The following is a 27,947-nucleotide window of genomic DNA, read 5'->3' as shown; positions in this document are numbered from 1 at the left end:
GCTAGAAAGAAAATTAGGCGTAGGAAAATCACAAGACCAGCTTTAAAATTCCATTTTCCAAATTTTATTAAAAGCAAAACTTTAATATGTCTGACATTTAGGCATCGATTAATTCTTTATTCAGTAAATCTTAAATTTTAATTCAAAATGATTATTTTATTTAGAGCTCAGGAAAAATCGCTTATTTAGAAATCAGTTAAAAGTTTAGCAAAGAACAGATAGTTCCAAAATCATTCTCTCCTAGCATCCCTAACTAACACCCTCATCTTATCCTAATATCCTGAAAAACAAACAAAGAGTAAATTAGAATTCTCTTACATCCAGGAATCGATCTTCAGTCGGGCAGCACTTCGAGTGGAATTCGAAAAAGCGACCCCCTTTAGACAAAACCAGGGGTTTTTATACACTCATTTCCTAACTTAATCTATCTAAAAAGTATCTAACATTACTAATTCGAGTTCTGATTGGACAATTTTGGGTGGGTGAGCATCTTCTCACCATTACAACATCATCTTCACAATGATTCAGCAGGAAAATAAAGGGGCTTTGTTTAGGACAGTCCATGGCCTAGTTACTTCCTTCACTTGCAACTTCAGGACTTTTTCCCATGACCAGAACATTCAATCGTCCATGTTTGGCATTCATCCTAATTTCCGGGGCATGGTAGCCTTGAACCTCCCTGAGCACAGGCAGTTCATTCTGACTTGCAGGCTTTAGGCGCGCCTGCGCTGTCCAGCTTTCGCTCACAATTTTCCCGAGCAGCCATTTTTCTTTCAGGCCTCAGAGGCCACTTTTGGAACTATCATAGAAACAAACACAAATTCATGTTAAATATGGAATTAAAACCCTTCTGTTTACCTCCCACCATACTAATGTTTCCCCATTAGTTGTTACCTAGAAAATAAGCTACATAAATGCGTTTTATACTTACATATCTGACCACTTTTTAGCACAAAATGTGTACAATAAGCACATTTAAGCTGCGTTTGTTTATATCTGAGCTGTGCATTAATTCACAACACGATAACAACACATATTAGTTAATTTAATAGCATCATGCATGCAAAATTAGTATTCCTGTGTGTAAAAAATTTATGCAACTTACTCTATGGTTGATTAATTTAACACAACATACCATTAGTAAATATTAACGTTATGGAACATTGACTTTACAAGGGGTACACAAAATTTTGTCTTGCCACCTTGCTCCATCACTATGGTGTGTCTTTGACCCCGCCGGCTGCTGTCCCTGTTTACTTGCGCAACACTGGGATTGGGCTGCTGGTCCAGCTTGACTTCAGGCTGATGTGCGTCTTCTCACGCTGTTTTTGTTGGATCTGCTGCGGTAGGGCTGTCAGGGGTTTTGTGACGATCTGGCTTGGCTCCACCTGTGACGCGTCATGTATTCCTGCCATGCCGGCAATTGCCAGGGAATTCGGATGTTGCTTTGCGCGGTCAGCGTGCACACTGCTTTTAGTTTGGGGTTGCTTGGCAACCGGTTAGGATGTTCTATGTGTGCTTTTTTTAACGACATAATACGCTTTTTCTGCTGGTCGCTGTTAGGATTTTACTATCCTGTCAGTGTGTTTCAGGGTGGAGCCTCGTGAGGAGCCCCAGGTGGAGGCAGGCTCTAGTGTGCAGGCTACTGTTGAGGCGCCTTCCTTGCAGGCCATCCAGCAGATGATTCACACTGCTTTTGTTGTGGCAATTAAGGATTGTGAGGGCCCATCTTCTCCTAAAAAGCTGTGCATTGAGCCTTCAACCAGCGCAGAGACTGACTGGGAGGATGATGACATCCTAGGCAGATATGTGCAGGAGCTGAAGGAGGTCCTGCAGCATATTAAGGATAACCTGGCTTTCTCAGTACCTCTGGTTGAGGATGATTCAAGGATTTTTTCAGGCAGTAATAGAAGCCTGAGTCTCTGCCTTTGCACCCATCTATCAGGAAGGTTATTGACAACTAGTGGCAGGAAGTGGCCAAACAGTCTTTTCTGCGCTATCTCTCTAAGTGCTATGCCACTCAGGGAATATATGATGTCAGACCGCAGGCAAACATCCCACATACCATCATCCCGCAAATATAATACCGCAAGTACTATTAGTCCGCAAAATAAGAGAACGAAAACTTTTAAAACGAATATGCCTTTAGCACACATGCCATTACAACTAAAATGCATGCATGTTAAAGATATACTAGTTGTAAAAGTTCTAAAGGTAAGTAAGAATACACTACCCTACCCTATCCTACACTACACTCTAATGTAGTACCCCTGCACCACCCACCCTTAACACAGTCCTTTTCCAACATTTACACTACCCAGCACGACCCCCAACACTACCATAAAGCACTTTACTTCCCTAAACAAACACTACAACACTACCTTAATACACTACCCCCAGCATGCCCCTACACAAACACTACAATACTACCCTAAACCACTACACCCCAGCATGACCCTACACTACACAAACACTACACTACAACACAACCCTAAACCCTACAACACTACACCCCAGCATGACCCTACACTATGCAAACACTACAACCCTACCCTAAACCACTAACCCCAGCATGACCCTAGACTACGCAAACACTACAACACTACCCTAAACCCTAAAACACTACCCCCAGCATGACCCTACACTACGCAAACACTACAACACTACCCTAAACCCTAACACACTACCCCCAGCATGATCCTACACTACGCAAACACTACAACACTACCCTAAACCCTAACACACTACCCCCAGCATGACCCTACACTACGCAAACACTACAACACTACCCTAAACCCTAACACACTACCCCCAGCATGACCCTACACTACGCATACACTACAACACTACCCCAAAACACTACCCCCAGCATCACCCTACACTACGCAAACAATACAACACTACCCTAAACCCTAAAACACTACCCCCAGCATGACCCTACACTACGCAAACACTACAACACTACCCTAAACCCTAACACACTACCCCCAGCATGACCCTACACTACGCAAACACTACAACACTAACCTAAACCCTAACACACTACCCCCAGCACGACCCTACACTAAACAACCACCACAACTCTACACTACACTAACACAACACTACACTACACTAACACAACACTACACTACACTACACAATGACTAACCCAGCACGACGAAAAAATTAACTCAAACCCACTTACCTCTCTCCTTATCGTGGTTTTCACAACGCAAATGCATTTACCATACATGCCTTTACAACGTAATTCGTTGTAAAGGCATGCGTGATAAATGCACATGCGTTTAGAAAAAATGCGAGATGATGGTATGCGAGGTCAATGACCTTGCGGGAAAATGGTATGCGGACTGAAAGTCCGCGGGATAAAAAATGCGGGATAATGGCTGCAAACCCACTCAGGATTTTGCCAAGGACTTTCCCACTGCTGTGAAGGTTCCCCTGGCTGTCTTATCATGTCTCCATCATTTCGGAGGAAGCCTCTTCCCCAGGAGCCGGTGGACAAGATGGTGGAGGCTGCGGTAAAAAGATCAAACGCCGCGGCCAACTTCTCCATTAGGGTGTCTGTTTACTCTCTCCTACACCACTCAGTCTCTTCTGAAAGACTATCCATCTCTTGCTGAACTTATGGAGCATGGGTGGACATAATGCCTACCCTGGTGGTCCTGGAACAACAGACAAGGCTGTTGTCGGACATTTCGTTTGCTGCCTTGGGGGCCATGGCAGCTTCGGCAGGCCCTGCTCTTTGGGCTTGGCGCCAGGCCTGTTTGCAAATTGGAAGGCCGAGGCAGCACAGAAGTTCCTTCTAATGAAGGTTCCTTTTTCTGGGACTAAACTGTTTGGTGCTTCCCCGGAGGAGATGGTGAAAAAAATCACCAGAGGACAGGAAGCTGTTGGCTCCCAACCGTCCTTCTAGACAGAGGTTCTTTGGCACACAGAGGGCCTTCGGTCCATCTTCTGCTCCTATTGGGATCTTTCCCTTTCGGGGAAGGGTAGCAGCCTGGGTGTCCCTTTCTCCCACAAAGCCCAGTCTCAGCAGTCAGATGGTGGTTCCATCCCCTCTGCAAAGGCTAACTATCCGTGGGGTCAGCTCCCTGTGGGGGTAGGGGTAGGTGCTGTAGAATTTCATGAAGACTTGGGAGGGGTCAAACTCCGACCTGTGGGTCCTGTGAATTGTAAAGGAGGGTTACACGATTGTCTTAGACTCTCTGTCCCCAGAGATTTTTGTTCACGCTCCTTTGCCATCGGTGCTTTTGGCAGGTATTCAGGATCTTCTCGACAATGGGGCCAGCTGTCCGTTCCGGCCTGCCAGAGGTGTCAAGGGGCCTACTCAATCCTTTTCCTGGTAAGGAAGGTTTCAGGGGATATCTGTCCTGTGCTGGATTTGAAAAGAGTAAACTCGTTTGTCCCTCATGTTAAGTTTAAGATGCTGTCTTTGCAGGTGATCCTTCCCTTGCTGGTTTAGGGAGATGTGGCGGCTTCCTTGGATTGTTCCATGCATATATACATGTGTGTAATCTCCCGATTTCTGCCTCTTCTTTTTCCAAGGGGTCTCTTTACATCCAGAGGGTCTGCCAGATTCTGGAGATCCACACTTCCTGATCAATTACAAAAAGTCCCATCTGGGTCCCACCCAGGTCTTGGTTTTTATTGTAGGTCAACTGGACATAGTCATGGGACTGGTGTTATTGCCTGCCGATAGAAGGGTGACCTTGAGGAGATACCTGGGTTGTCTGCTTGCCCTGGATTCTGCACTGGTGCATCAGTGGTTGCGGTTATAGGGTTTGATGTTGGCAGTGATCTATGTCCTGCCATGGGCTTGATTACGCCTATACCCTTTGGTGATCCATCTCCTGTCCAATTGGTCCCCTTGTTCCGCTGCTTATGATCTTCAGGTGATGGTGTCCCCTCAGATTCATCTCGCCCTGGATTGGTGGAGAGAGGAGTCCAATCTGACGAAGGGTCTTCCATTTCAGGTGTTCTCCTCTCGGGTGGTGACAATGGATGCCAGTCAGTTGGGCTGGAGGGGTTGACATTGGATTCCTGGTCTGTGAAGGATCTCTGAGATCGCCTGCAGGCTGGTTGTTTGTCCAACTTCCGGGAACTGAAGGTGGTTGTCTGGAGTTTGCGTAAGCCCTCCAGGGCATCATCTTCCAGTCTGGACAGACAATCAGGTTGTGATGGGCTGTCTCAATCACCAGAGGGGCTGCAGGGCTCGCTCATTGTAGCCTCTGGCTTAGGAGATTCTGACTTAGACGGAAGGCACTGTCTTTTCCCTGCAGGAAGTGTATCTCCCGGGGATAGAGAATTGTGTGGCAGACTGCCTGAGCAAGGTTCCCCCCCCCCCCAAGACACCCAAACCTCTCCTTCAACATACAGAACACCTCATTCGACAGAGAGATCAAACGATCTCTCTGTTGAATGAGGTGTTCTGTATGTTGAAGGAGAGGTTTGGGTGTCTGATGGTGGACTTGTTTGCGGCCAGGGAGAATGCTCCACTACCCCACTTCTGCAAGATTGCTCCCTGTCCGGAGGCAGGGCGAGTGGATGTGATGTCGCTAAGGTGCCCGGACACCCTGCTTTACGCATTTCCTCAAATCCTCTTGATTGCCAGGGTCCTGTGCAAAATTCACCGTGAGAGGGCATTTGTTCTGTTAATTGTGCTGAGGTGGGTTCGCCGCCCCTGGTATCCTCATCTGAGGGAGCTTGTAGTTCAGGAGTGTTCGACTATTCACGACCATCCGTATCCTCTCTGAGGTTTGCGTCTTTCTGCAGGGGTTCTGTGGTGACAGATACTTTGGCTGTTGCCCTAGCTACTGAAACCTGACTTTCCGGGGCATCAAAATTGACAAGTTCACCATGATGGCGCACCTACCACAAGTTAAGGTTCAAGGATTTACAAAACTATTAGAGGAATCTATTTCTGCTAAAAAAGTAGAGCTGAGAAAAATGCAAACACCGCTCGTTCATTTAAATTTCACTTGTTAAGTGGTCAGAGCAGGGAGATCTTTATGTGAGTGTTTAGGTTTTGCATTGCCTGGTACCACACTACCACATCAGATTTCTTGTCTTAGCAGCTTTCTGAAGCATTTCAGTAGTGCCACATTATGGTCACTGGAAGATGAATTTCTGTTTCCAATACACATTTTATCAGATGTTGCGGGTGGATGGCTTTGGCATGTTTTGGGATGGCAGGTGGTATTATGAGTGTTGACTGGAATCTTGGAGATAACAAGGGTGCAGCATCACCTTCCTCACATTTTTTCCTCTTTGATATGAGGACAGAACTAGAAAGTGGCTTTCAATGTAGACAACCAGATCTACCTGTTAAAGGTCAAAAAGCCAGAGACATTAGACTTCTGTGACTTTTTCAAAGGTTTAAGAGTTAGGTTGCTTGAGAAAGATAGATGGCAGGTGTGACCAATAACCTAGTGGATGCTTTGTTTTTTTTTGACAGTGGCAGAGATTTCATGGACTAGCACCAGGAGTGGATGCTGAAGACTGAAGTTCCATCAGAGGAGGCAGAGAAATATTGAGCTAACCGAGCAACCCTTAGCTATGTCAACAAACAGAGCATAAAGATAAGCTTGGCTGGAGGGGCATGGCAGAGATTATTCAGAGCAAGGCTAAGTGTGCAGATGTGATAGCTTTCATTCTGAGTTTGATTGATAACGTTTATCGGCTGTGACTATAGCAGGGAAACTTGCCGGGATTGCCTTATATGGCAAGATGGTTTGGGTATATGAACCATCTGTGGCTGAGCTGCTCAATCATTTCTCAACGGTTGGCAGAAGGAGCAGGGCAGGAGCTCACACAATAGGGAGCACACATCAGTGGACCTGTTGATCTCAATTTTAGATAGGTTGGATCATATCTGTTTTTTAATATTCGATGTGGTGCTGTTTACATTGTGCATGGTGTTAATGTTTTTCAGGGCATTCAGGGTAGCTGAGCTGTTATGAAATGGCAGTTCCACAAGCGTTACTTACGAGGAGGTACAATCGCATAGCGGGGTGTTAAATATTTGACTCAAAAGATCTAAGTAACCAAAGCAGTAAAGCAAAAGCTATTAGGTTAAGGGGGGAAAGAGGCCTTCTCTGCCCTACTGAGGTTTGGCTCATTTTCAAGCAAGTATTGGAGTGATCTGCAGGTTGGTTGGGTTGTTTAACACCAGGACTATTTGACTGCCTTCCAGCTATTAGCAGTACTACAGAAAACACTTCAGCAGTCAGACAGAGACCCACAGTGGTTTGGCACTCACTCTTTTAGGATAGGAGCTACATCTGAAGTCCTCTCCTCGCAATCTCGGCCAACTCTTGGATACCATAACTGACTCATTGGATTTTACCATCCTTGGCAAATTCGATCTCCTTTAAGAAAATGCACATAATAACGAGGGTGTCTAGCTCATAGGTGTGACGGATTGCATGGGCCAAGTAATACATGTCAAGGGAGCCACTCATTTGGTTGGCTATCTGCTAGATGGAATCTTTTCAGACAATTTTTTTTTGCAGAGTTTTATATAGCGCGAACTAGACCCGAACCGAATCCGGTATCAGAGCGCTTTACATATTTTTCCAGTTACGTTACATGAGGACACACTTTCATTTTAGGCACGGGGAGATTAAGTGATTTGCCCAGAATCACAGGAGGTTTTGGCGTCGTTACCGAGACTCGAACCCAGATCCCCAGGTCCGAGGTCGAGCGCCCTAGCCGTTAGGCCAACTCCTCTATTCTCATCTCCAAATTCTCCCTTTCCGCCCTCTGGTATGGTCTGACTATCTGGCAGTTATCTTTATTCTCCGACTTAAGGCGGAGGTACCTGCTCCCATACAGCCAAACTCCTCTCTTCCTTCTCACCCGTGGCACACTATTACAACTGAATCTCTTAAGTCGTATCAAGTATATAACCCCCCACACTTCAGATGGACCTCAATATGGCCTCACTGGATTAACTCCTCTCTTAATCACATAGCACCTGTCAACAACTATAAGAGCCATAGAAACACGCCCTGTGAACTCTGGTTCAGTGGGAATCTTAGACTTCAGAAGCAAACTTGTCATAGGTTGGAAAGAAAATGGAGGCTCAGCTATGGCCCCACAGAAAGAGAATCATACAAGTGTTCCTTGGCAGTCTACAAAGAACTGATTCTCAACTAGAAAACCTGCTTCTACACCGGCAAAATGTAATCCTCTAAAAACTCATCCAAATAACTATTTGCTATGGTAGAAAAACTCATGAAGCCCCCTGAAAATAAAAATACTAACATCAGCCAAGCCTTCTGTAATTCTTTAGCAGCTTTCTTTCACACTAAGGTAAAAGCAGTTTATATCCATTTCTCAGCAAATCCTAGACCCAGTCAGACTTTTACTGAGGGCCCCCCTATTAGGGAACCTAAGTCCCCACCTTTCCTGGACATCACTTGGCCTTACCATTGTTTCCGCAGTTAATGCAACCTTCCATCAGCCTAGTTTGGCGATGACCCCTCTACGCTGTCCACTTTCACGTCTCTTTCCCCAGCACAAGTCCTAATTAGACAAACAAAATTTGGTTCTTCTATCGACCCCTGCCCCCTTCCCCCAAATCATAGAGCAAGCACCAGAAATCATTGTGGCGCACCTCACAGATTTTTTTGACCAGATGTTTTGCACAGGCTACTTCCCCGCCAAGTGGAAGTTAGCCTCCATTCTCCCTTTTCTGAAAAAGGCTAATCTTGACACTGCGGAGCCCAACAACTATTGGCCTATTTCATGCCTTCCGCTTCCTGACAAAATTGTTGAAAAGGCTATGAACGCCGAACTAGCATCCTTATTGAGAATCATGGATATCTTGATTCCACTCAGTTCTGCTTCAGGAGCCACCATAGCACGGAACCTGCTCTCATTACAGCATCAGAGCAAATCAGGCAGACAATCCATGGGTTTAAGGGCCAAGTCCTCACTCTCCTCAAATCTTTTCCACCCAACTGTGAGAAGATTTTTTTTTTATATAGCGCGAACTAGACCCGAGGATGTCAGGTATCCGAGTGCTTTACATGAGTACCTTTTCATTACAGATGGACACATTAATTTTTTTTAGGCACAGGGAGATTAAGGGATTTGCTCAGAATCACACGATGTTGAGCGTTGTTGCCGGGACTCGAACCGGGTTCCCCAGCTTCGAGGTCGACTTCTCTAGCCATAAGGCTACATCCTCTCCCCTCTTGCTCTTCAAGATTTCAACTCGCCTGCCTTCACATTACCATGCCAAAACACCAAAATGTCCCAACCACACTTACTTCAAATCACCTTCAAGGAATGGACCAATATTTATTTAATCCAAACCGGGCAAATTCATTTATTGCCAGTTACTTGGTATTTTACCAACAATTTTTTAGTTATAGCAGCAGAAAAAATACACTGTACATTCAATATTTTGACACTTTTTGTACAAAAATCACGAAAAGTTATTAAACAAATAAACCAACATCAAAACATTCTACCAAAATACAAAAAAAGTATACCAATAACACAAATACATATATTGACAACAATGAATGAATGTTCTAATGTGCGTGGAATTTTGCCAAATAAATGACGAAAATTACTAATCACTGGACTACTAGGTCCTAGTTGTCATTTCTAGTCAGATTGTATTCCACCAAACACAAATGCCGACGCGTTTCGAGGCCAGGACCACTGTCCCTGGTCTCTCAACAGGGCTTAAATTCTTTATATCTGTGGGATGTAAAGAAAAAAGCTAATTACTGAACTTGAACTATTAGATTGCCTCTCCTGGTCTCTCAAATAGGTGTTTACCATCTATACATACCAGGTTTTGTTTGTGTGGCGGAGGTGTCGTGTTCCTAAATGATCTAAGACACCGAGGGGTTCATTTTAATGTGGGTACCTGATGGAAACAGTTAAAAATGTGTAAATATAGCACAGCCTATCTTGGTCTGCGTTGTTCAAATGGAAAGTTGTAAACGGGGAAGCTGACCTTGAACTCTGCCGTCTCGCGGCCGAACGTTAGGGAAATTGTGACCATCTGCCAGTTATTCTGTTAGAAAACATTTAGAAATTAACATCAGCGATGTTGCAGGAAAAACCAATACTCGCGTTTGAAAAAAGACGCAACGTGACGCCTACCTTTTTTGGGCTTGAGTGGCCCGTAAACTTTCAAAAATGCCTCCGCACAGCCGGACCTGACAGAATAAAACAGGACGGAACCTTGTAAACTTCTTGCCGACTTGGAACGTGAATGCAAGAGCAACAAACGGAGATATTAAAACATTGAGCCTCTTACCGCTTGTCTCCGTACCGTCTCAGAACTGAATTGCTCTCACATCGATTCGAAAATGGCCGGCCGGCGGCTCGTCATCGTTTATAATGAATATGGTACCGGTGCATTGTGGGCTTTGAAGTTTTATTAACATTTACGAGCCATTTAATGTTCGGTATAGACATTTAAAATGTTATGTGGCTTGGCATTCAAGGCGCTTCATGTCACATAAAGCTCAAAAGGTCTTTTAACTAATTCATATAGGGGCAAAAAACAAAAAATTCTTGCATAATTTCTTGCATACCCACAAACCCTTGAGGTGTCATATTTCCACAAGAATTTGAGGAACAAGGCACTTAGACCACCCACGGAAGTAACAAGAGGCGCCAAGTCGCTCACTGCAATTGCAGTCTTACAGGCGTGCTATCTCAGACAGGTTATTTAATCCTGTCTGGGCACTATTGAATTTTAAGATTAGATATGCCTCTTTTTGAAGCAAGACACGATCCACATCTTGAAGATTCTTTTTGAAATTAACTACATGCAGCACAGACCATCTGAAATCTTGCTCAGTATGGCCCCTTTCTAGAAAGTGTTCCACCATGGGAGCCGTCGTCACTTTCTTTTTATATCTAGAACGATGTTGACTGATTCGATGGTTTACCTGTTGATTTGTCTTCCCAACATAGATCTTTGGGCAAGGGCATTTGTGTTTGGTGGAATACAATCTGACTAGAAATGACAACTGGATTTGATATATAAGGTCTAGCCTCAACCACTGATAAGGACCTATCTCCTTAGGGTTTCACATTACCATGCAGCATTCCCTAGGGCTTGTCATTGAACCCTACCCTATTTAACATTTAAGACACCACTCTAGTGAACTTGATCAGGTCATCCGGGTTCTCTGTAGTTTCCTACGCTGACAACAACCAAATAGTGATATCTGTGTTCAGCAATACAGCAGACACATTGAGGTTTGAAAATGGATGTCTCTTAACTGTCTAAAATTCAACTCCAGTGAATTGGAGGTCTTAAATTTTGGCAATAACACTCCCTTTTGATCCCCAGCCTGATGGCTGCAAGAATTGAGCTCCTTCCCTACCCCAGTCAATAGGTTAAACGCTCAGGGTTAGTTTTTGACAGTAAACTATCTTTTGAGGGCCATGTTAACACCATTACCTTAGTCACCTTCTACACTATGAAGCTCTTCAGGAAAATATTCCCCTTTCTTTCACCCAACTTGCAGAAAACTTTGGCCACAGCTCTTCTACTATCTAAAGTTGACTATTGTAATGCCCTATTTGTCAACAATCAGAAAAAAAGCCTTACTAAAATCCAGATCCTCCAGAATTCTGCTGCCCATCTACTCTTAGGCATTCCTAAATACGAGTCTGTTTCCTCTGTGCTTAATCTTCTTCATTGTCTGCGTTAAGAAACGCGTCAACTTTAAAGCCCTGTGCATTGCCTTTAGGTCACTCCACGGCATTGGCCCGACTATTTCAGGCAAAGCTTTCAATGGTATACTCCTTCTCGACCACTTTGATTTACCTCCACCCATAAATTTATAATTAATTAAAATTTAAAAAAATCTTCTTGGGGTGGGAGAAGCTTTGTTGTTGACCTGACCAGACTCTGGAACTCTCTCTCCCTCGAATTAAAAACAAAAACTGATCTGTTAGCTTTCAGAAAAGCACATAAGACCTGGCGTTTCACCCATTAACTCCTGTCCTGTATCCTCTTTGTTCAGCAGGCTGGCTTGCTCGGATAATATCGCCTAGACACCCTCCGGTATTAAAGCGCTTCATAAATCTTATTTACGTTTCACTTGTTGGGTTTAGATGTGGGGACATCAGGACATTGGAGATCCGATTTTTATTTATAGTACATCTGCAGCTTTAAGAATGTGTGTTACGTTTTTTAAGTTGCTAATTATTTTATCTCTATTCAGGTTGTATTGCTGGGACATGGACAGTGTTATTTACCATTGGGGTTGTTGGGCATTCCTTTGTTTTCTGGGTGGAGAAACAGGCAAAGAAGAGACATTTTGGAGCCGAGCTGGGGTTTAATTTAGACTGTTTTGAAATAAAATTATGGGGAAAGAGTGGCATGAGATGTAATCATTTGTTACCTTGGCTTTCAGATCTTATTGTGTCTAGAGTGTGCTCTGACATGTTGCTGATTCAACTTCGGGAGGACACATTGGTGCATATTTCTGGTTGAGACTGTTAAAAAGTGTGAAAGAAGACTTGAGAACGGGTGTGAGATCTTGGTCAGGTACACATATCATTTGGACACAGCTAATTCCGAGAAGGGTGCAGGGAGGGACAAAGAAACATTCTAAGATTGAAAGGAAAGAAGAAAGGTGAATAGGGACAGGAAGCACTTTTTTTAACCCCTTGCGTGCTGGTGACGGAACCGTTCCGTCACGAGCCTCGGGTGGGCTGTGCTGGTGATGGACCGGTTCCGTCATGGCCCGCTCGCCGCGCCTGCGCGCTGCGAATTCCGCTCCTGCGCTGAGCGTTCTATTAGGCGGGCGGGGCCGTGACGGAACTGTTCCGTCACAAGCACAGCTCACCCGAGGGCCGTGACGGAGCGGTTCCGTCACGAGTACGGGAGCGCCGCGCGGCCCCGTCTCCCCCTTAGTGCTGCGGCAGAATAGCCGCCGCAGCTAAGGGGTTAATATAACACTATTTATTATTGTTGGACCTGACATCCTTGGCGCGGTTTTCCCTCCAACGTTTTGCCTTCAATCCTCCTGTTTTTACTGACTTCGCTTTTGCTTGCCACAGGACTCTGCTCACTTTACCACGATAACAGGCGCCGAAGTGCTTGTGCTTTCTCCTCTAAACATGGTAACAGTGGCTTACACCCAATTGTCCATTTAATTTCCTAGTAAAGTGGTACTACCTGTTAACAGGGCCTGTAAATTAAAGGCCACTAGTGGGCCTGCAGCCGTGACTGTGCCACCCACTTAAGTAGCCCCTTTTAAACATGTCTTAGGCCTGCCATTGCAGCCTGTGTGTACAGTTTAAGCTGCAATTTGTACTGGTAAAATAAACCTTTTCCCAGGCTTAAACCTTCATTTTTAATACATATAAGTCACTCCAATGGTATGCCCTAAACAGCCCATGGTGCAGGGGGCAGTGTTTTTAAAAGGTGGACCGCAACTTTTACATGTTCTGGTAGGGAAAAACTCAAAAATAGTTTTTGCCTCTCCCACAGGATGACATTGGATTACCTTATTACATTTAATAAGTGATAACTTTCAATTGGAAGCAGGTAGAAAAGTCGAGTTTGGCTTCTAAACAAGTTTTAATTTATGACCCTCTTTAATGGTAACATTGGATTTTATGTCACAATTGTGAAAATTCAAAAAGAACAGTTGATGGTCAGATGCAGAATAATGTCATACAGCCTACATTCAAATACCTGCCTACTATTGCTCCGTCCGGCATTAATTGCCTATTTATGCCTTTTGTTACAGGCATACACTGCTTTAAACTCAACTTTTCTCGCTTCTTTTGGGACCGATTCGGCCCGACATGAACTATTTTTTTCTTAAAATACTAATAACCATCCCAGGTCCGAATAAAGAGGTTCCCTTGTTTTCTCGTTATATGTTAAGCTCACTGCTTTTAAGCATTGTTTTCACTTAAATCTTAAAAATTACATGTCTCTGGTTTCACTAATTTAGATTTTTGTTAGCTCGGTGTAAAATAATTTATTACATTTTACTCTATTTTTCTAAATTGGTGTGGGATTTTTCTTGTGTTGTTTACACTTATTACTGTTTGAAGTGCTGCATAAATACCATACACATTGCCTCCAAGTTAGGCCAGACTGCTTTTGTACCAAGCTACCAGAGAGTTAAGCACAGGTTGATTTGGAGTTTGCTTGTTTTTTACCCTAGAATGATGATGGATTAAACCCAGATCAGTTGACTGGGGGTGAGTGCTTGCATTGTTCAACACTCCGTCCATCATCCCCTTTGGTTTTGCTTGTTTTTTTACCCTGACAAGAATTGTGGTTGCTGCTTGAGTAGGGTTTCACCCAACTCAACCAGTAACTAAATTTCCTATAATTAAGTTTTTAATACAGGAGGCATCTACAATGAAGGTTTCTACAATAAGGGTAATAAGAAAGGAAATGGAAATAAAAGAAACAGAGGTGTGTATCATCATTCCACTACCCACCGCCTGTGTGTTCCCAAAACATGCTCATCCAGTTTTTTTTTGCCAGTGTCTGTCCTCCAGTTAGTCAAATCTGGCCCCACGTGCTTGTCCCTTATTTGTGCATATCTCCACATTGAGAGATTCAGTCCAATCCCTACTGGAGTGGTCATGAAACCTCAGTATTTCGCCCAAATTGCCCATATTTGAATGTATTTTAAGTGGCATCCACAAGCTTCATAGACTACCCTCCCCATTCTCATAGAGAAATCCATTCCCCTTTTCCATTCCTCCACCAAGAGGGGGTTCTTCGATTTTCCAATAACTGGCAATATCATGTGGCTGTTCCTGCTAATAGTTTTGTTTATGTGTAGGCGGGTTAGATTGGGTGCAGATGGTGCCACCTCAGCACCCCCTGTAAACAACAGATCACCTGTCTCCAGAATGGGGAAGTCCCATTCCTGAAAGCCCTTGAGAACAGCCACCTTGGCCAGGACTGTGCCCATCCACAGGGAAGTCTGCTCAGTCAGCTCATTGTGTCTTCCTATATGCCGTATGGTCGAACTCCACAGCTTGAGGACAACCTTAGTTGACCGAGGGAGGAGGGATATCGTGAAGGCATCATATAATAGAAGAGAATTGGGGTACCTTGGAGCACCCACTTTTCCAGTGCATACACAGGGTCGTCCTGGGTGTCTTACAACCATTCATTGATTATGCTTAGATGTGATGCCTTATAATATTTATATATTAATATAAGCAGACCCAATGCTACCATCAAATTTAATCGTATAACATTTAGTCAGGGCTATACAAAGAAGACCCTTGTACCATAAGAATCCACACAGCAACCCATTCATCTGTGAAAGAGAGAATTTGGGATATTGTGTGGGTAGTAAGGCTGGAGAGGAGAGAACTTTAAAATTAAGTTGGAGGAGTCAGGCTTTTTTACGGCAAATTACTCCCAGCCTCTATTTCTTCAAGATGCCAGCCAAGTCATTGGCTGGGGCGGTAATGCTGCCTGAATTTCACTAGTGCCGCACCACCCCACCCCCCGTCCACTGAGGGCAGGGAGGAAGAGGTCCCAGTCTATCAAAGCCTCACCTAGTATGACAATTAATCTGGGTGCCTCAGCTACGGCAGTGTGTGTATGTGTATGTGTGTGTGTGTGTGGGGGGGCAGTCATTGGCTCTGCAGTCTGTTGTTGAATAGAAGACTCTGGGGGTCAAAATAGATATATTGATCATTGCAGAAATGGTGTCCCTACCTTTATCAAACTGTGCTACATTCTCTAAGAGAACTATAGCTCACTATATCTCTCCTTTTCAGACATTAGCCAGTGTGGGTGGAGAGAGGGGTGCGCCCCCCCCAAAGTATCTCTGGGTGAAGGTTCTGTCTGGAAATCCGGTGACTGTCATATATGAGCTATCATCAGGAACAGCAGCACTGGCCACAATCTCTACCGAGCTGGATCCTGGGCCTTGTCCTCACCAAGGAGGGTCCCAGAAGACAAGTGTCCAGCACCAGCGTCCTCCTTCTGGTATGTCAGAGGTCCTATTGGGTACTGATGCAACAGGCACTCTCAATGCAGATAACATTATATGGGCAACAACTCCCGTCTCAGGCTCTTATTCTGCAGGAACCCCTTGAGGCTTTCTTTTCTGTATCAGATGCTGGGAGTGTGTCTGACTCTGACTCGGAGGATCGTGAACTGGGTGGCAATGTTGCTACGGCTAGTCTTAAGAACTGGTTGTCTGTTAGAGCCAAAGACAAAGTGAGCAGCCCTTCATCAAACATCAGTGGACTGGAGGGCGGGTCTGGCTTTACCACAACCATGCAAATTAAAGAACGGGTTACACTGACCTTTGAGCAGGGGACCCTCAACCCTGTGGTATCTGCATCAGCATCTGAAGGCAGACTCTTGTGGGGCCCTAATGGCACAGATCTTACCCTCACTAATGCTTCTCCTCCGGTCCTATAGATAGTCACCTCTTCAACCTCTCACATCGTTCCTTCTACAAAACTTGATACTGGGAAAGGGGCATAGTCCCTTTCCAACACTGCTACTTTCGCTACTACTGAGCCTGGCTTCCCTCCATTATCCGCTATCTACAACCTCTTACAACAGCATATGGAGGAGTATCACAAGGACTCTCTCATGTTAAAGACTGCACATCTCAAGACACAAGTTGTTTTGAGGAAACTCTCTGGGCATATGGATCCTCCACACACGTCTCAGCAAAGTTGAATCAACTCAGCAGCCCTGCAGGTAGCAGTGGAGGAAGTTAAATCATAATACCAGCAGCAAGAAGCTCAGATGGCCACTCTTTTATCTAGAGTCGAGGACTTGGAGAACTGATCTCGTAGGAATAATCATAGGGTCCTTTGTATTCCTGAAGGCACTGAGGGGGACGACCCCTGAGGGTATATCCTTCGTCTCTTCAGGAAGTCTTTCCCTACCCAAAACAATTGGGACATGGACAGCATGATCCAGAGGGCTCCTCGATTTCCATTTTGCCCTCCTAAGGAAGGTTCGCCAGAACATTATCCATGGGCCATTTCACTTTGTGTCGCAAACTTTCTTTTGCGGCAGGGGATCTTTTGGATGGCCTGACCAAGGTCACCAATCAAAGTTTGCGGAGTTAAGTTTTTTGTTGGGTCAGTCTTCTGTCATGAGACAGTGGTTAGATGATGGCAGCTTAGTCAACTTGAGCACAAAAGAAGAGGCCCCCTACTAATTATGATGTGGTTCCTTAAGGTAGGGAAATTAACAATAAATGTACAGATTTAAGGCAACCATTCGGAACACAATAATTGAGTGTTCATCAGTGGACAGTAAAAAGTCAAAAAGAACCAAAGACAACAAATTATTTATTAAAAATACAAAATAAGCTTTTATTGAGTGTTAAATAGTTAGGAGAAATTTAATAATCATTTATTCACTTTCATGTTCATCATACAGACTCACAGACACACTGGAAACAGTTTAAAAACATTATTGGTATGGTGACATATTACTCAACAATGATGAATTAACTAAATATTAATTTCAGTTGGAAAATAAGTGGCACAAATTCAAATGACTGGTGGTTTCTACGAGCGTTTCGGCACAACTTTACTTATTTAATTATTTAAAGAGTTTTATATAGAGCTGGCTAGACCCGGAGGTATCAGAGTGCTTTACATGAGAATCAACAATGTATCAGAAAAAGATCAACAATTAAACAATACATCAAAAAAAGAAATAGGCAATACATTAGGAAGGGAGGGAAAGGAGAGAGAAAAGTAGTAGAAGGGCAGGGGAGATGAGTAAGGGAGGGTGAGGGCAGAGACAACAAGGAGAGACGAAAGGAAGTCTGTCTAAAGACCGACTGGGTAGGTGACGACCAAGGAGGGAGTCCACGGCCCATCTCCCCTATAGCTAAACCAGGTAGCTCCATCGGGCATCAGACAAAATAGTTCAGTCTCAATACATTGAGAGAGGAGAGAAGGAGAGACATAAATAGAGGGAGGATGCGGAAAGAGACGACAGAAGAGACGAAAGGAAGTCTGGCTAAAGACCGACTGGGTAGGTGACGTCCAACAAGATTTCCTTCGTCAGGAAGAGGGCCACAGTGAAGACAGTTGTTGAATCTGTTTGCGGTGGTATATGAGGGACCAGTCGTGTAGAACGGTCATCGAAGACAGTGCGAATCTTGATGTGTAATCTTGATTGTCAAAGGCAAAAAGAAGGTTGTCAGTACATCAGAGGTAGATGAAAAATGTGAATCCACACGTTTTTTCAATAAAAATTTGCTGTGTGCCTAATGGGCAGTAGATAACTACTGGATTGAGCGTCACCGTAATATAACGAGAAAACGCAATCGTGTCAGAATGTGACTGGATGTCACTTATGTATTTCCGGGGTTAGATATGACGCGGTGCAGATGAACAGACTCAAAAGATCTCTGTTTTGTAGGTTCAAAAATGATTTGCCCATTAGGCACTCAGCAAATTTTTATTGAAAAACCGTGACTTTGTATGATGGACATGAAAGTGAATTAATTATTATTACATTTTTCCTAATTATTTAACACTTAATAAAAGCTTATTTAGTATTTTTGATAAATAATTTGGTGTCTTTGGTTCTTTTTGACTCTTCACTGTCCACTGATTAGCACTCAATTATTGTGTTCTGAATGGTTGCCTTAAATCTGTACATTTATAGCTTGGTCAACTCCAGTGATATATGCGGGTTTGCAATGCCAACTACAAGTTTTTAGCATAATCCAGAATTGTTTGCTGAATCAATTGTTGGGTGTGGGTAGCATCCCTATGCATCTGTGGACTAGAGTCTTCTCTGTATCGGCATCCAGGGTTTGAAACCATGATAAGTCTTTTATTAGCTGCAGTTTCCTTTGCTTCTCACCTGCGGAATAGCTAATGATGTGCCCTTATAGGGTCGCCTTAAAGGCTTCCCACAGGATGGAGGGGAAGGCAACTGACCCTCAGTTCTGTGAGAAAAGAGATTCACACCCGCATTGGCCCTAAATTGTTTGGTCATACACAAAAAGGAGCACAAGAGGGAAATAATAATCAGGTTACCCCCCAATCATCAAATTGCAAATACACAAAACCTGATTATTACGTACACTAAAACTTTTTAACGAATATCAGGAACAGTTTTAACAATATCTCTGCCCACGGGCTGGCTTTTTAAAAACATTTTTGCCAGTCACCTCCAGATCCAAGTGTTCAATTTTCACTGTTTGTCCATACACCAGGCAGCATTTCATCTTGTAAATGTAGCCAAGAAGAAAAAAGGTGTGAAAGGTCAGAAAATACCTCAAGTAAGCATCAAATTAGGACACTCTTTGTTTTTCTTTATGGTTATGAAAGTTACCAATGATGATAGCGTGGGCAAACTGGTGAGTACCAACCAGCAGCTCCCTTGGTGATGCTTAGGTGAGGTACTTTTTGACCTTCCACACATTTTTTCTTCTTGGCTACATTTACAAGATGAAATGCTGCCTGGTGTATTGACAAACAGCGAAAATTGAACACTTGTATCTGGAGGTGACTGGCAAAAATATTTTTAAAAGCCAGCCCATGGGCAGAGATATTGTTAAAACGGCTCCTGGTATCCATTAAAAAGTTTTAAGTGTTTGTGAATTATCAGGTTTTGTGTATTTGCAACCTAAATTGTTTGGTCACAAAGGGACCAAGGAGACATTCTCCAGCCTATTGGGGATCTTATGTATCCCATTTTAATGTGTATCCCTATCGGAGAATGAGGGTCGTGTCTGCTTTGGATAGAAAGACATAGTCAAAGCAGGAAAGAGTGTTATGGGCTCCCGAATGGAATGTATATTTGTTGTATATAGGCTGGAGGAGGTGCTTAACATCAGAGAGGTCTATTGCTGCTATATTGGTGCCAACAGCGAACAGTGTTTAATTAACCTACTCCCGCCCCAAAACCTGTCCCTGGTATTGTCCACCACTCCGTTCTAGTCGACTTCAACTACGAGGAGATTAAGAGTTATTGTATTAGTCAGGGCATATCGGTCTTGCAGCATGAGAGCATTGTGGAGAAGGAATTTTCATTACTGGGGCACTATGGGGTTCAAATGTCCTTTCTGTGACACTTGATGGGCATTAGAGAGCTTCTGGCCAATAAACTGACAGTAAGGTTGTGGAGTTAGTGGTTGTACTGATGTTTGGGGAGACAGTCAACGTTAGTGGTTGAAGTTTGGCTGTGTGGCTGTTCAACGACAGCCCAATAATCTGGTCTTCCTGTAGTGGGACCAGAAAATGTCTTGTAAGGGTTCTGCTGGGTGGTGAGAGTATGAAAGGCCTTGGTGGTTATCTGGAGGTGTTAGAGGATCGTACATGTGAAGGCAACATTTGGGGTAGGATGAATGGACGGTGGTTGGAAGTAAGTTTGAGGAGAGTGGATGTTGAAACAGTTTTATTGGTGACGTTTGTCATTATTGGGAGAGAGAATTAGAGGTTGAGGGGAACATCTTGAGTGTGAGGACCTTGCTTCCTTTCACCTGTATACACTGTTCTCCGTTTAACTTTGTGCAGCTGCTCATAGCGACCCATTTATCTGTATGCACCCAGGGCTTTCAATATGGGGACAAAGACTGGTCTGGCTGATTATCTCTACAGGACTGAGCCACTTTGCAGCAACAGATGCCATATCACAAAATACTTATAACTAAAAGCAAGTGGAATGGAATGGAATGAAATAGGATTTATAGAGCGCGTGGTTACCCGTAGGCGTCCCAGCGCTAAGAGAAGAGATTAGACCAGAGCTAGCGGAAGTGGCAGAACCTTTAAGGGAAAAACAAGGTTTTCAACAGCTTGCGAAATTTCTGAAGGCTGGGTTCAGTGCGAATCTTGAGGGGGAGGGAGTTCCAAAGCTTCACGGCGTTCAAGGAGAAGCGACGTCCTCCTGTTCGAGCCTTCTTTACTCTGGGGACATTAGCGAGGTACAGGTGGTCGGATCTGAGTGCCCTATTGGCTTTATAGGGGCTGACCAAGCTTCTCAAAATGGGGATTTGTGCATAATGCACAGCGATTTGCGAAGTGTAATCATTCTTTTTGAAGATTGGTGGAACAGGACTATCAGACAAATGCTCAAACACTCTTACAGCTTAGGGAAATAGCAAGCACCAATCAATAAACATGTTGGAAACAAAGCTTACCACCTTCTGCCAAGTCCTTAAAGAAACACAATTGCTACACCCCAGGGCAACTCTCAAACTCTTACGATGTACTGAAGTTGGCTACTTTATAGTTGAATAATTGGTCATTCATTCCTGTGTCTCTATCATTGCCTGTCTACAGTAAACCGCACCTCTAGAATTTTCCAGAAAATAAATTAGCTAATTATTTAAATTAATATAGTAACCTGAGCACCAGGACAGCAAAGCAATATAATTAGATTTTTGTCATGATGCCAGGGGTTGCAGCTGCGACCCATGACTATGCCTAAATGGCATTCGTGCTACACGCTCCACGTTCACAGCAGACAGGGCAATCATCAGGCCTCTGGAGGCATCTGACGGCCACTCAAGATTTCCAGGGCCAATCAGAATGGGCGCAAGGCATGGCGTACATCCTAACTGCCTCACTGGCCCACTTCGATGGCCAGGGTTAAAGGCTGAAGCAGTGCTGGATTGGCAGGGTGGGCAATTGGCCATTTCCCAATGGGCTTGAGGCAAAGGCCAGCTGGAGGGCCATTTTTTTCAGCTGTAGATAAAACCACATATTCCTAGGCCAGCTTGGCCTCAGGCGTATGACCTTAAAGTCTGCTGTAGCTTTAGTGGGAAGATCAGACCTCATTGTAACCAAGTACAGAGAATGGCTGGTTTATTGTCTTGTGGAGTGGGACAATGGCCAAACTGAGTAGGCACGGCATGGGGTGGGTCTCCTCCTGTCCTGAGTCTCTCAGCGTGGCAGTGCGTTCACTGGGAGTGGTTGAGCTCTTTTTGAGCATCACAACCAGAACTAACGTTACCGGGGATGGGGGCCAAAGGGAGCTGGGCAGGGAGACAGATTATGTGTGGTGACCATCTAAGAGGCTCTACTTTTGCCTCCAGCAGCAGACAGACGAGTCACAGGTGCCTGCTTCCACCTTGTCATCTTAAAAACTGGGAGGGGACTCCGGTTCACCACTGAACGAAAAAATACAAAATAAAGCAAACAACCAAAATGAGCAAAAAGACAGATGTTTTTGACAACACAAAACAAGTATTCTTTTTAGGTTTTGCCTAGCAATGCGTACGAAGTACGCATGCGCTAGCAAAACCTCTTGAGTTCTATGTCGGGTGATGACCCGCCTCTGTCTATCATTGGCTAGCTCCATAAATGGAGGCTAGCCATTGGGAGACAGAGGCTGTCAATCATTCTTTCCCCGTCCGAACGCGATTCGGGGGCGTTTCTCAGTCTTTTTTTAACTCCCGCCCTCTCCTCTTCCCATTGGCTGGAATTTTACCTTCCAGCCAATGGGAAGGGGAGAGCGCGAAAAACACGCCCCCGAATCTGCCGGCCGGGACACCCCTGTGACGTCATTCCCGGGCCGCGCTGTGATTGGCTGCCGGCCCGGGACCTGACTTGTTATATCAGTGCTGCTACTGACTCGCTGCTCCGCCTCCTTGGTCACTGTGCAGAGCTCTCAAGTTTCCCAGGGGCATGCGTGAGTAGCTCTTTCAGCTCAAATTTTGCTCTGCATTCTAGGATTTGCAGTCGTTTGCCATTAGCAAACCTGGACCATATTTTTCCAGTATATAAAGAAATTAAAAACAAAACTTGATCTACTCACAGACGGACCAATGACACTTTAGGGCTCTGCAGCATAGTATTTGTAAGCAAGGTTTTCTACAGAAACATGGAAATGTAAGGCGCACTTGTAGGCGATAATCTTTTTAATTAACCGCATCTTGTTTCTACATTCATTAAAGCCAAACTAGGAATTGTAGCAGCAAGAGACTGCAGCGGAAACCAGTCCATATGAAACTTGACAGCACACACCATTTATGAGAAATACATAACGTTAACAAAACACCCAAAACATGGCGAAAATCAAGAGACCGGAAGCAAAGTGTTCTGGAGCCAATCAGAAGAGCCAATGTCACGTGGTAATAATAGCGATTGCTGATTGGTCAAATCGTTTCTTCAACAAATGTGATTAACTCCAAATTCTCTCATGTTGTCCGGAAGAGTCCATGACAGCTATTAGGGGAGGAGCAGTGGTGGTCCGATTGGGAAAGCAGCGAGAAGCATGGAGTCGGGGCAGAACCTCGGGGAACCTAGAGGAAGAGACCACAAGACCCCGAGACCTGAGGTGAGACCTGTGCGTTTAGCCGCAGTAAGGTAATGCCCTCCTTTGATGGGAGGAGAGCAAAGGCAAGAGAGTAGAACAACAGGTGTAACTGAGGAGGAGAGTGAGGTGAGGGGGTAAACGAGACCGCAGAGAGGCCGTGAGCAACAGGAGTAGGAGAGTGTCAACGTGGGCACGGTTGGTAGTAGCCAGATTGAAGGAAACTGGGTAAGCCGAGTAGAAGCAACACGTAGCAGAGGAGGGTGAGGAAGCACAGTACTTGTTAACCTTGCGGGCACGCCGCCTTGTTCCCTTCCCTAACATTTACCACTTTCCCCCTTCAGAGTTAATGTGGGAACTCGCCTAATTGACACGAGTCGCAGCCACTGACGGAAATAACGGCTGTGCATTCCTAACCCAGTGTCGGTAATCGGCACGCCGCTCTCTGCCCGGATGAGCCCCATCATTATGACCAATTTAGTCTGATCAATTCAGCCTCCGTTGTGCATACTCAGTAAGTCTTCCACTGTTTTTATACTACCTTTAGTGCTCCCATTAGTCGGGCTTCAATTTACTTAATTTTGCTGGTTATATTACTGCAGTATAGTTGTGTGCAGCTGAGCCAAGTGCGGCATCAGCAGAGGGCTGAGCGCAGTGATTAGCGTAGGTTTTCTTTGATGTTTTGCCATTTTTGTATCAATTCATGTACATATTCTCCTGTTTTCAAAACTATTGAAATCACCTCTATTGGCCGGGGTGGAAGCTTTCGCATTTTGCTCTGCTTCCCTATCACCTCTTTCTGCATGTTGAAATAGCAGCCGCTTTACCGCTTGCAGCATGGGGGTGATGATTATGATGGGTCTGAGCTAGGTGTTACTGGTGAAGAGGAAGGGCGGGGGCGAGGGCTGGAGTGACCTTCCAGCACCCTCACACGTAAAGGAATGCGTTACCCTTTAGTTTCCTTCCCAGTAGGACAGTGTGTTTGCTCGGCGGCTTGTCACTATCGTGTTTGGCAACAAAAGCACTGCGCATCTCGGGCAGCTGTGTGTGTGGAGGGCTTGTGATGCACGGATGTGAACATGAAGAGGGTGTGTGTGAAACACACTGCGTGTGCGGTGCTTCCCACTGTACGGTCTGTGTCAAACACAATGTAGGAACTTGGGGCAGTCTTGCTTCTAAACATGGACAGAGTGCCAAGGCATGTCAGATAAACCGTGCCAGCCCCCTGCCCTCTGTCCCGCCCCGCCTCTCTATGCATCTCTACAGCGTCCCCGTGAGGGCTGCAGGGACACCGGCCGTGGTGTCAGCCCCCTTGCCCGAGAGAGGGCTTGCAGACCGAAAATGGACCCAAAACGTGGAAACGGGGCAAAAGGCATCATGTGGCCGTGTTTGACGTCTTTTTTTCTGGATTTCTTCCTATTTTTGAGTAGCTTCATGTAAAATGGTGCGATTTTTTAAAATCCTGCCCCCAAATAAATAATTTCAGTCGCAAATTAAGTTTACTTTTCCCTATTGGAGCTCGCAGATGTTAAACATATCTGGGAGGGGGGCAGACAGTCCTGTGCAAGAAACTGAACGGCGGTGTTTGGCGCATTGGGGCAGCCACAACCTTGTAGTGCAGCAGAGGAGACACATTTTTGGATGCAGAGGGAAAGAACATTACCCACTACTGGCAATCAGTCAAGCCGGTATCCCGAACCATTTTTCTTTTCACCCACCATGCCTCACAAAATAGAGGGCCTGATTTAGAGGTTGACAGACGGAGTAAAGGCAGACAGAGTGGCAAAGGACTTCACGTCTCGTTTCCTATCGTTACTCCACCTGCCAAATTTAGAAATGTTCACTTGCTCGGTCGACATCTCTATATATTGACAGGAGCCGCCATCATGTCAGTTACTGACGATGTAGCTAAAGTTTGACGACAGCTCTATCAAACATGCCATCCAACCGTCAAACTTTTCCACAGTCTAAAAGTTTCAAAAACAAACTCTCATTGCAAGGTTTTATTTTTTAGAAGAAACGACCTAATAACCTCCCCCACACCTTGGGTGTTCTCTCACAGTGTGTGGGGGGTCTTTTTTTTATTTTTTTACTGTCCCTCACATCTAGTTTGGCGGTGACAAGACGGTGGGGGGTGGGAAGTAATCCGACTGCCCATTCTGAATAGGGCAGACGGTCGGTTGGCTTACCTCCAACAGCCCCATCTCTGTTGGGTCATTGGAGGAAGTTTTACAACATCTGAATACATTTTAATCTTGTCAGCGAAAGCTTGCAGTCCACCAACTCAAAATTGGGTTGGCAGACATTGGGTTTTGTGGACAGGGTATTGGGTCGCCGTTGCAATGGAGTACTTGTCAGCCACAGAGGTCCTTCTAATGCAACCCAGTGCTGACCCTTCTACTTATGGCAACAATCCATCCTGATACTTTCGTCTCGTCCATTCACCCTATAGCCCATTTTTTTTTCCAAGTTGGGAATTTGAGCTCAGCAAACTCCCTGATTAAGCTACGTCCCTGAGTGTAAATCTGAACTATATATTTGTAATGAGCTGGCTTATATGATGTCTTCAGTAAAACAAGACAAATATTCAGAATACATTAAGCTATCGCACAAAAGGTCAATACTGAAAACTGTTCTAAATTTCCTGTAAAACAGATCTTCTTATATATGTGGGTATACAGTGTGAGATTAACTAGCATACTGCATATTCTGCTGTGACAGGAGCTAGCGTACACTAAGCACATCTACGTATGGGTGATTTATTTTAACATATATCCATGTAGTTGAGATACTTGATGAGTTGGTATTTAGGGTGTCCTAGCATATCAGGTTAGTTGGTGTGTAGATTATATCCATGTTGGTAGCCTATGTATGTGCAGTGTGTGGGGGGCTCTGTGTGGGTGGGTGTGTGGGGGGGCTCTGTGTGGGTGTGTGTGGGGGGGCTCTGTGTGGGTGTGTGTGGGGGGCTCGGTGTGGGGGGGCTCTGTGTGGGTGTGAGTGTGGGGGGCTCTCTGTGTGTGTGTGTGTGTGTGGCATTTGCGAGAGATTAAGCTATTGGCATTGTAAATGACAATGCCATTTATTTATCTGTTTTCAAAACCAACACATAAATAAAATTTTTGTCATTTACAATGCCAATAGCTCTAACTTTTGCAAAGGCGAAACCGTTGCATTGTAAATGCTTGTTTAAACATTACTGTCAAAATGTTCAGTTACAAAATGAATTGATCGAGGAGAGCAATGTGGAGTGAGACAAAAAGAGAAGTGACTAAGCAGAGTGGAGAAGAATGACAAAAATATATAAAGAGGAAAAGGAAATCAAGTGAGGAAGAAAGGCAAGGCAGAGAAGATAGGATAAGAGTGCTAGAGATGCAGATAGATGGAAGGAATGAGAGGGGAGAGTTTAGGGAGAACAAGTGATCGTAGACAGTGGAGAGAGGTATGTAAATTGCTAAAGATAGAGAGAAAGCTGGAAAGCGAAAACAAAGAAGAGGGAGACAGGAAAGTGGTAGAGGATGTGGCGTAACAGCCAAAGTTGCCAACTTTGGAACTTGTTACGGGAGAGAGGGTATACCCATATAAGTCGCTGGGACCTGGGTGTATGGCGGTACATAGAGAGGGGGTCCCAGTACAAAATATATTCAAAAGGAAAATAAAACACTTAATTTCAGAAACAAAAACATACAATGAAAGTCATAAACTTTGGAAGGACACTGTTATTTAATCACAATGTGCCTACGAGTTCAGTATATCACAAAGACACTGCAACATCTTAAGACAAAACATTTGTGCCCCAAAGTGTGGGAGGGTAGGGGGGTATGGGATAAGTGCAAGGGTTCGTGGAGGGTTGGAGGGTTAAAGTGCTGGTCGTGCAACCTTTTTCAGTTCACAATAGATGATGGCTTCGACATTGAGCCAATGCAGAGTGACAATAACTGTTCATAGAATATCCAATGCAACCATGCTCAATATGCCTATACAGTAGTTCATAGGGTTAAGGCGCAGGCGGGCAAGAGGGAAGGTTGTCGACGTTTCGACCCCAGATGGAAAGCTAGGTGTCCATGAAACCTTCGAAGGGGGTCTTCATCAGGACTGGGTTGTGATGGCGGGCTAGGTTACCATAAGAAATTACATGGTTGAATTGGGCCAGTAGGCTCCAAAGCAGGGAGAACGAGAGGATGGGGGGCGGGAGGAATCCGAAGTCCCTGTCGCTGAGTCAAAAGTTAGAGAACCCGCCAGGCAGGTCGGCTTGCTCTGATGCCGCGATCAAACATCCGAAATGAGGCACGTTCTCCCAGTACAGCATACTTTGGAACTTGGGAACAAGGTTTGAGTCTCAGCGTTGGCTCAACATCCTGTGAATCTAGGCAAATTACGTAATCTCCCCATGCCTAATTAAAAAAAAATGAATGTGTCCATGTAAAGTGCTCCAATGCCATTGGGTCGAGTTTGTGTTAAATAAAACTACCAAAAAAGTGAATGACGAAGGAAATAATGGAGAGGAAGGTAAGGCAGTAGAGGGTGTCAAACATTTTCTGGTCTGTGAGAAAAAAGGAAGGATGGTTACTAATGCACATGCATTATTCGAATTCTCTCCCTCGGTCTAGTTTAGAGGTTGTTGGCATTCCAGGAGGTAGTGCTAAATGTAAAGTACAATCCACTAGTGGAATTTCCTTCATCAAAGGGATGGAATGGTAAAGGAAATTCC

At 44.6% G+C, this 27,947-nt stretch overlaps 1 long non-coding RNA gene across 1 annotated transcript; it reads right to left on the bottom strand.

Annotated features, from left to right (window-relative positions):
- Window positions 1–41: 41 nt before the first annotated feature.
- LOC144782895 (uncharacterized) lies at window positions 42–10,321 on the bottom strand. The gene is made up of 2 exons (XR_013601300.1): window positions 10,286–10,321; window positions 42–799 (listed from the first exon to the last, which is right to left on the bottom strand). It is a non-coding gene; the product is annotated as an uncharacterized LOC144782895 (long non-coding RNA).
- Window positions 10,322–27,947: the final 17,626 nt, after the last annotated feature.

This window comes from Lissotriton helveticus, chromosome 9 (assembly GCF_964261635.1).
Source record: "Lissotriton helveticus chromosome 9, aLisHel1.1, whole genome shotgun sequence".
Taxonomy (NCBI): Eukaryota; Metazoa; Chordata; class Amphibia; order Caudata; family Salamandridae; genus Lissotriton; species Lissotriton helveticus.
Note: the sequence above shows the minus strand (reverse complement) of the source record. Positions and strands in the feature narration are given on the sequence as shown.